At 51.4% G+C, this 8,406-nt stretch overlaps 1 pseudogene; it reads left to right on the top strand.

The window, feature by feature from the left end:
• Nucleotides 1-7,616: 7,616 nt before the first annotated feature.
• On the top strand, nt 7,617-7,728 carry LOC142201733 (small nucleolar RNA SNORA17; annotated as a pseudogene).
• Nucleotides 7,729-8,406: the final 678 nt, after the last annotated feature.

Raw genomic sequence — 8,406 nt, 5'->3', positions numbered from 1 at the left:
GATCCGTCACAGCTGGAGAGTAGGTCCACACATCTGTCCGCTTCACTGCGTTTAATGGAGGAGGAGGAGGAGGAGGAGGAGGAAGAAGAGTTGTCCGATGATGTGATGGTGATACAGGAGGCTTCCGGGCAACTTCGAATCGTCCCATTGTTGCAGCGCGGATGGGTAGACATGGAGGATGAGGAGGAAATGGAGATTGAACTTTCCGGTGGGGCCAGAGGAGTCATGCCAACTAACACTGTGGCAGACATGGCTGAGTTCATGTTGGGGTGCTTTACAACCGACAAGCGTATTGTCAAAATCATGGAGGACAACCAGTACTGGATCTTTGCTATCCTTGACCCCCGGTATAAAAACAACATCTCGTCTTTTATTCCGGTAGAGGGGAGGGCCAATCGCATCAATGCTTGCCACAGGCAATTGGTGCAGAATATGATGGAGATGTTTCCAGCATGTGACGTTGGCGGCAGGGAGGGCAGTTCCTCCAGTAGGCAACCAAGTTCTCACCGGTCCACACAAACGAGGGGCACACTGTCTAAGGTCTGGGACACCTTGATGGCACCCCCTCGCCAAAGTGCCGCCACGGAGGGTCCTAGTGTCACCAGGCGTGAGAAGTATAGGCGCATGTTGCGGGAATACCTTTCCGACCACAGCCCTGTCCTCTCCGACCCCTCTGCGCCCTACACGTATTGGGTGTCGAAGTTGGACCTGTGGCTTGAACTTGCCCTATATGCCTTGGAGGTGCTGTCCTGTCCTGCCGCCAGCGTCCTATCTGAGAGGGTGTTCAGTGCAGCCGGTGGCATCATCACTGACAAGCGCACCCGTCTGTCAGCTGAGAGTGCCGACCGGCTCACTTTGATAAAAATGAACCACCACTGGGTAGAGCCGTCATTTTTGTGCCCACCTGTGTAAAGCACCCCAACATGAAACTCCATGTCTGTACTCAACCTCTCCAATTCCTCCGCATCCTCATACTCATCCACCATAAGCGTTGCACAATTCTGCTAATACTAGGCTCCCTCCACCCTGATTTCCCCCAACTCTGCTGGTTAGAGGCTCCCTCCACCCTGATTTCCACCAACTCTGCTGGTTAGAGGCTCCCTCCACCATGAATTGGTCCAAACTGGGTTTTTTAGAGGCTCCCTCCACCATGAATTGGTCCAAACTGGGCTGGTTAGAGGCTCCCTCCACCATGAATTTGCCCAAACTGGGCTGTTTAGAGGCTCCCTCCACCATGAATTGGTCCAAACTGGGCTGGTTAGAGGCTCCCTCCACCATTAATTGGTCCAAACTGGGCTGGTTAGAGGCTCCCTCCACCATTAATTGGTCCAAACTGGGCTGGTTAGAGGCTCCCTCCACCATGAATTGGTCCAAACTGGGTTTTTTAGAGGCTCCCTCCACCATGAATTGGTCCAAACTTGGCTGTTTAGAGGCTCCCTCCACCATGAATTGGTCCAAACTGGGCTGGTTAGAGGCTCTCTCCACCATTAATTGGTCCAAACTGGGCTGGTTAGAGGCTCCCTCCACCATGAATTTGCCCAAACTGGGCTGTTTAGAGGCTCCCTCCACCATGAATTTGCCCAAACTGGGCTGTTTAGAGGCTCCCTCCACCATGAATTGGTCCAAACTGGGTTTTTTAGAGGCTCCCTCCACCATGAATTGGTCCAAACTGGGCTGGTTAGAGGCTCCCTCCACCATTAATTGGTCCAAACTGGGGTGGTTAGAGGCTCCCTCCACCATTAATTGGTCCAAACTGGGCTGGTTAGAGGCTCCCTCCACCATTAATTGGTCCAAACTGGGCTGGTTAGAGGCTCCCTCCACCATTAATTGGTCCAAACTGGGCTGTTTAGAGGCTCCCTCCACCATTAATTGGTCCAAACTGGGCTGGTTAGAGGCTCCCTCCACCATGAATTTGCCCAAACTGGGCTGTTTAGAGGCTCCCTCCACCATGAATTGGTCCAAACTGGGTTTTTTAGAGGCTCCCTCCACCATGAATTTGCCCAAACTGGGCTGGTTAGAGGCTCCCTCCACCATGAATTGGTCCAAGCTGGGTTTTTTAGAGGCTCCCTCCACCATGAATTTGCCCAAACTGGGCTGGTTAGAGGCTCCCTCCACCATGAATTGGTCCAAGCTGGGTTTTTTAGAGGCTCCCTCCACCATGAATTTGCCCAAACTGGGCTGGTTAGAGGCTCCCTCCACCATGAATTGGTCCAAACTGGGCTGGTTAGAGGCTCCCTCCACCATGAATTTGCCCAAACTGGGCTGTTTAGAGGCTCCCTCCACCATTAATTGGTCCAAACTGGGCTGGTTAGAGGCTTCCTCCACCATGAATTTGCCCAAACTGGGCTGTTTAGAGGCTCCCTCCACCATGAATTGGTCCAAACTGGGTTTTTTAGAGGCTCCCTCCACCATGAATTTGCCCAAACTGGGCTGTTTAGAGGCTCCCTCCACCATGAATTGGTCCAAACTGGGCTGGTTAGAGGCTCCCTCCACCATGAATTGGTCCAAACTGGGCTGGTTAGAGGCTCCCTCCACCATTAATTGGTCCAAACTGGGCTGGTTAGAGGCTCCCTCCACCATGAATTGGTCCAAACTGGGTTTTTTAGAGGCTCCCTCCACCATGAATTTGCCCAAACTGGGCTGTTTAGAGGCTCCCTCCACCATGAATTGGTCCAAACTGGGCTGGTTAGAGGCTCCCTCCACCATTAATTGGTCCAAACTGGGCTGGTTAGAGGCTCCCTCCACCATGAATTGGTCCAAACTGGGCTGGTTAGAGGCTCCCTCCACCATGAATTTGCCCAAACTGGGCTGTTTAGAGGCTCCCTCCACCATTAATTGGTCCAAACTGGGCTGGTTAGAGGCTCCCTCCACCATGAATTTGCCCAAACTGGGCTGTTTAGAGGCTCCCTCCACCATGAATTGGTCCAAACTGGGTTTTTTAGAGGCTCCCTCCACCATTAATTGGTCCAAACTGGGCTGGTTAGAGGCTCCCTCCACCATGAATTGGTCCAAACTGGGCTGGTTAGAGGCTCCCTCCACCATGAATTTGCCCAAACTGGGCTGTTTAGAGGCTCCCTCCACCATTAATTGGTCCAAACTGGGCTGGTTAGAGGCTCCCTCCACCATGAATTTGCCCAAACTGGGCTGTTTAGAGGCTCCCTCCACCATGAATTGGTCCAAACTGGGTTTTTTAGAGGCTCCCTCCACCATGAATTGGTCCAAACTGGGCTGGTTAGAGGCTCCCTCCACCATGAATTTCCCAAAACTTGGCTGTTTAGAGGCTCCCTCCACCATGAATTGGTCCAAACTGGGCTGGTTAGAGGCTCCCTCCACCATGAATTTCCCAAAACTTGGCTGTTTAGAGGCTCCCTCCACCATGAATTGGTCCAAACTGGGCTGGTTAGAGGCTCCCTCCACCATTAATTGGTCCAAACTGGGCTGGTTAGAGGCTCCCTCCACCATGAATTGGTCCAAACTGGGTTTTTTAGAGGCTCCCTCCACCATGAATTTGCCCAAACTGGGCTGGTTAGAGGCTCCCTCCACCATGAATTGGTCCAAACTGGGCTGGTTAGAGGCTCCCTCCACCATTAATTGGTCCAAACTGGGCTGGTTAGAGGCTCCCTCCACCATTAATTGGTCCAAACTGGGCTGGTTAGAGGCTCCCTCCACCATGAATTTGCCCAAACTGGGCTGGTTAGAGGCTCCCTCCACCATGAATTGGTCCAAACTGGGTTTTTTAGAGGCTCCCTCCACCATGAATTTGCCCAAACTGGGGTGTTTAGAGGCTCCCTCCACCATGAATTTGCCCAAACTCTGCTGGTTAGAGGCTCAATCCACCCTGATTTTCAAAACAAATGTTGGTGCCAACCTCAACTTACTACAAGGGCCAAATTCACTGCTGGTGACAAGCTCTCCTCACTGCAAGTGCCAAATACACATGTTTCAAGGTGTTTTCCTACTGTCAGAGAGGTGGTATTGAGTGTGTAAAGTGTGTAGTTGTTAGGCTGTGATGTTGGGGTAATAGAGGGTCTTTGGTGTGTTAGATGCCCCCAGACATGCTTCCCCTGCTGTCCCAGTGTCATTCCAGAGGTGTTGGCATCATTTCCTGGGGTGTCATAGTGGACTTGGTGACCCTCCAGACACGGATTTGGGTTTCCCCCTTAACGAGTATCTGTTCCCCATAGACTATAATGGGGTTCGAAACCCGTTCGAACACACGAACATTGAGCGGCTGTTCGAATCGAATTTCGAACCTCGAACATTTTAGTGTTCGCTCATCTCTAGTCTAGAAGAAACAAGGGAAAAAGGGGGCTAATGGATCAAGAATTTGAAGGAACGGTCAAATTTGATGGAGGAAGCCAGATGATATGCGGTTGTATCACAGCCAAAGGCGGTGGATACTTGACCAGGATCAATGGTAGTCTCAATGTTGAGCTATATGTGAATATCCCAGAAGATGAGTTACTTTATACACTCAAGTACTCTGGGTATGAAAAAGACAACATAGTGTACCAGCAGGTCAATAACCTGGAAACGTCGAGATTAGCGAAGAAATGGTAAAATGACAATGAAGTAGAGGAGCTGAATTGGCCCCCACAGTCCACAGAACTCAACCCAATCAAACACTTATGTGTAGAGCTCAATAAAAAGTGCTATTCGTACCAAAGTGAGTTGACCAGTATGTACCAACATTGGGAACGTGTAAAAGAACCCTTGGATCAGGTTTGGGTTGAGACATGCTTAAATCTGATCAAGAGCATGCCCAGAAGTATTCAGGCAGTGTTAAAAGCCAAAAGTGGGTTTACAAAATATTAACAATTAAAATTTCGATTTTTAGGAGTAAAACAGTAACAATGCAGTGACATGACAAAAACTTGCATAAATAATTATATGTTAAATAGTTCCAAGTCACATTTATGTATGTGATAGCCAGCGCCGCACCTCCCATGAGGCGACCTGAAGCGAGCGCTTCAGGCGGCGCTATGTCAGGACCCCAGGGAGGGTGGCATTTTTGATTATCTAAGCCAGTCCAGGACAAGCTGTCTTGGACTGGCTTAGCACCGAGCGGTGGTTTGGGGAGGCCACTGAAGCAGCGTTGCTCCAGCAGCCTCCCCTCACGCTCAGGCAGAGAGCAGGTCTTCTCCGTGCCTGCGAATGGCGCTAAGTCCCCCCCCCTCGCTCCGCCCCTTTCGCTCCACCATGCCCCTATGCTCCGCCCCCTCCTTCGGGGGGGGTGGCTTTCTGTAGTTCACCTCGGGCGGCGAAAGGGGTAGGTTCACCCCTGGAGATAGCCATGATGATTGTCTATAAGATGATGGTAGTCTCACGTTCACAGCTGTAGTGGATGGTGAGATATGGAGCCTGAAAGGCAAAAGTTCAAGACATTGTTACCATTTTACTTATAAGAATAGGTTGCCAAAGACTAATATAGAAAAGTGATTTCCAGCTTGTGTGTGAATCAGCAGGTCAGTCTACTGTTCACATGACCAGCCAAGGACCTGCTTAGGAACTTTATGAAGTGAATATTGTGCCCGGCAGGGCCGCCATCAGGAATTTTGGGGCCCCATACAGCCTAAGTGTCTGCCCCCCCCCCCCCCCGCCATTTTAAAACGACCTTATTTTGCGTCATACCAATTATGTATTACATTTCCCTTTATTTAGCAGCATTACAAGGCTTAATCAGATTCTATTTGCAGGTATAATCTGCTACATGTGGCAGCGCCTATAGAGAGCCAACACCATCTATAAGAGCCCTCCTAATAAATCCTCAGGGCTTTTTCACATTGCGTTTTTGGCCTCCCTTGCCAGGATACGTTGGTAACCAGTCAAAATCAGCTGTCAACTTATCCCTGCACGAAGAACTGGCCATTAAAAAAAAGGGGGGCCTGCAGTTCTCCGTGCAGGGATAAGTGGGGAGCTAATTGTGACTGGTTACCAACGTATCCCGGCAAGGGAGGCCAAAAACGCAACTTGAATACTCCTTTAAAGTGAAAGTCCCACCCCCAAACAGGCTGCTATGCTAGTAGCATAGCCTACATCATTATTATTCTCCAGCTAAAAACTAATATATTATATATTATTGCCCCAGTTCCCTCTCCGCAGTGCCGCACACCCGATGTCCCAACAATACCCCCCCCCGTCCACCCTCTAACATCTTTCCATTGCCCCCTGTACCCATACCTCCCAACTTTTGAAGAACCAAAAGAGGGATAAAAAGTGCGGCGCGCTTTGCGCGCCGTGGGAAATTTAGCCCCACCCACTGTTATGTTGACTCCGCTCACTCATTAATTTTTCATGTGCCCGCACACTGTATAATCCTCCTACAGTCACCCGTAAATTATATGTCCCCCCTCCGTTTCTCCCCCAACTTCATATACACTCTTCATCTGCCCCCAGATTCATGTCCCCTCCATCTCTGCCCCCAGATCCATGTCCCCTCCATTTCTGCCCCCAGATTCATGTCCCCTCCATCTCTGCCCCCAGATTCATGTCCCTCCATCTCTGCCCCCAGATTCATGTCCCTCCATCTCTGCCCCCAGATTCATGTCCCTCCATCTCTGCCCCCAGATTCATATCCCTCCATTTCTGCCCCCAGATCCATGTCCCCTCCATTTCTGCCCCCAGTTTCATGTCCCCCCATCTCTGCCCCCAGATTCATGTCCCCCCCATCTCTGCCCCCAGATTCATGTCCCCTCCATCTCTGCCCCCAGATCCATGTCCCCTCCATTTCTGCCCACAGATTCATGTCCCCACATCTCTGCCCCCAGATTCATGTCCCCTCCATCTTTGCCCCCAGATTCATGTCCCTCCATCTCTGCCCCCAGATTCATGTCCTCTCCATCTCTGCCCCCAGATTCATGTCCCTCCATCTCTGCCCCCAGATTCATGTCTCCACATCTCTGCCCCCAGATTCATGCCCCCCATCTCTGCCCCCAGATTCATGTCCCTTCCATCTCTGCCCCCAGATTCATGTCCCCTCCATCTCTGCCCCCAGATTCATATCCCCTCCATCCCTGCCCTCAGATTCATGTCCCTCCATCTCTGCCCCCAGTGTCATGCCGTCCCCTCCATCTATGCCCCCAGATTCATGTCCCCTCCATCTCTGCCCCCAGATTCATGTCCCCTCCATCTCTGCCCCCAGATTCATGTCCCCTCCATCTCTGCCCTCAGATTCATGTCCCTCCATCTCTGCCCCCAGTGTCATGACGTCCTCTCCATCTCTGCCCCCAGATTCATGTCCCTCCATCTCTGCCCCCAGATTCATGTCCCCTCCATCTCTGCCCCCAGATTAATGTCCCCTCCATCTCTGCCCTCAGATTCATGTCCCTCCATCTCTGCCCCCAGTGTCATGCCGTCCTCTCCATCTCTGCCCCCAGTTTCACGTTCCACATAATCCACATTACACTTACCTTTTCCTCGTTCCCCCGCTGCTCTCTGCGCGCCTCTCTCTCTTACTGGCGCACAGTTGTAGACGCGATGTGACGTCATCACATCGCGTCTACACTGCCGGGTAGCCGGTGGCAGCGGCGAAGTGAGGAGCTGACACAGGGCAGATCCTCGCTTCAGCGGCTGAAGCGAGCTGACCTGTGTCAGCTCCTCGCTTCGCCGCTGCGGCCTCTCTCGCTGATACATATGCGGCTGAGCCAGCCGCATGTGTGTCAGCGAGAGAGGCCGCAGCGGCGAAGCGAGGAGCTGACACAGGTCAGCTCCTCGCTTCAGCCGCATATGTGTCAGCGTCAGCGAGAGAGGCGGCAGCGGCGAAGCGAGGAGCTGACACAGGTCAGCTCCTTGCTTCAGCCACGTATGTGTTCAACTCAGATCTGCGTCCTCTGGACGCAGATCTGAGTTGAAACAAACAGGACATACAATGACTGCTGCCGGCGCCAGGGGGCCCGGGCCCCCCCCATTTTTAAATTTGGCCGGGCCCCTGACGCCAGTAGCAGTAGTACTGGCCTATCGGCAGCCCTGGTGCCCAGTACTACAAAGCTAGATATTACTACAATTTGCTGGAGTAATAGCGAGCCACAGCCAAAAAGCGCTGCAGAAAAGGCCACAGCGGAATAGTATTGCATTGAAATTGCATTTCATTAGCCAGAATCCCATCCACTTTGCAGGTACTGTAAAATGCTGCAGTTTTTGCAATGTGGGGCAAGGGCCTAAAACGGTTTTCCAGGAGAAATAAAACTAATTTGCAGAAAATAGTGTAAAATAATGTGTAACTTTTCCCCTGGTAAGCCATGCACCTTTATTTCCCTGGTGATGATATGTGTCTCAGTGGTGAATAACTTCCATTGACTAGAATAGATGCTTACAAACACACTCCTTTCTTGGAAATGGGTATGAACATGTGTCCTTAACCACTTTGTTTTCTTAAAGTGACCCACTTATCCCCACGCCCCGCAGCCT

The sequence above is a fragment of the Leptodactylus fuscus genome, chromosome 4 (assembly GCF_031893055.1).
Source record: "Leptodactylus fuscus isolate aLepFus1 chromosome 4, aLepFus1.hap2, whole genome shotgun sequence".
NCBI lineage: Eukaryota > Metazoa > Chordata > Amphibia > Anura > Leptodactylidae > Leptodactylus > Leptodactylus fuscus.
This window is presented reverse-complemented; position numbering and strand designations above follow the sequence as displayed.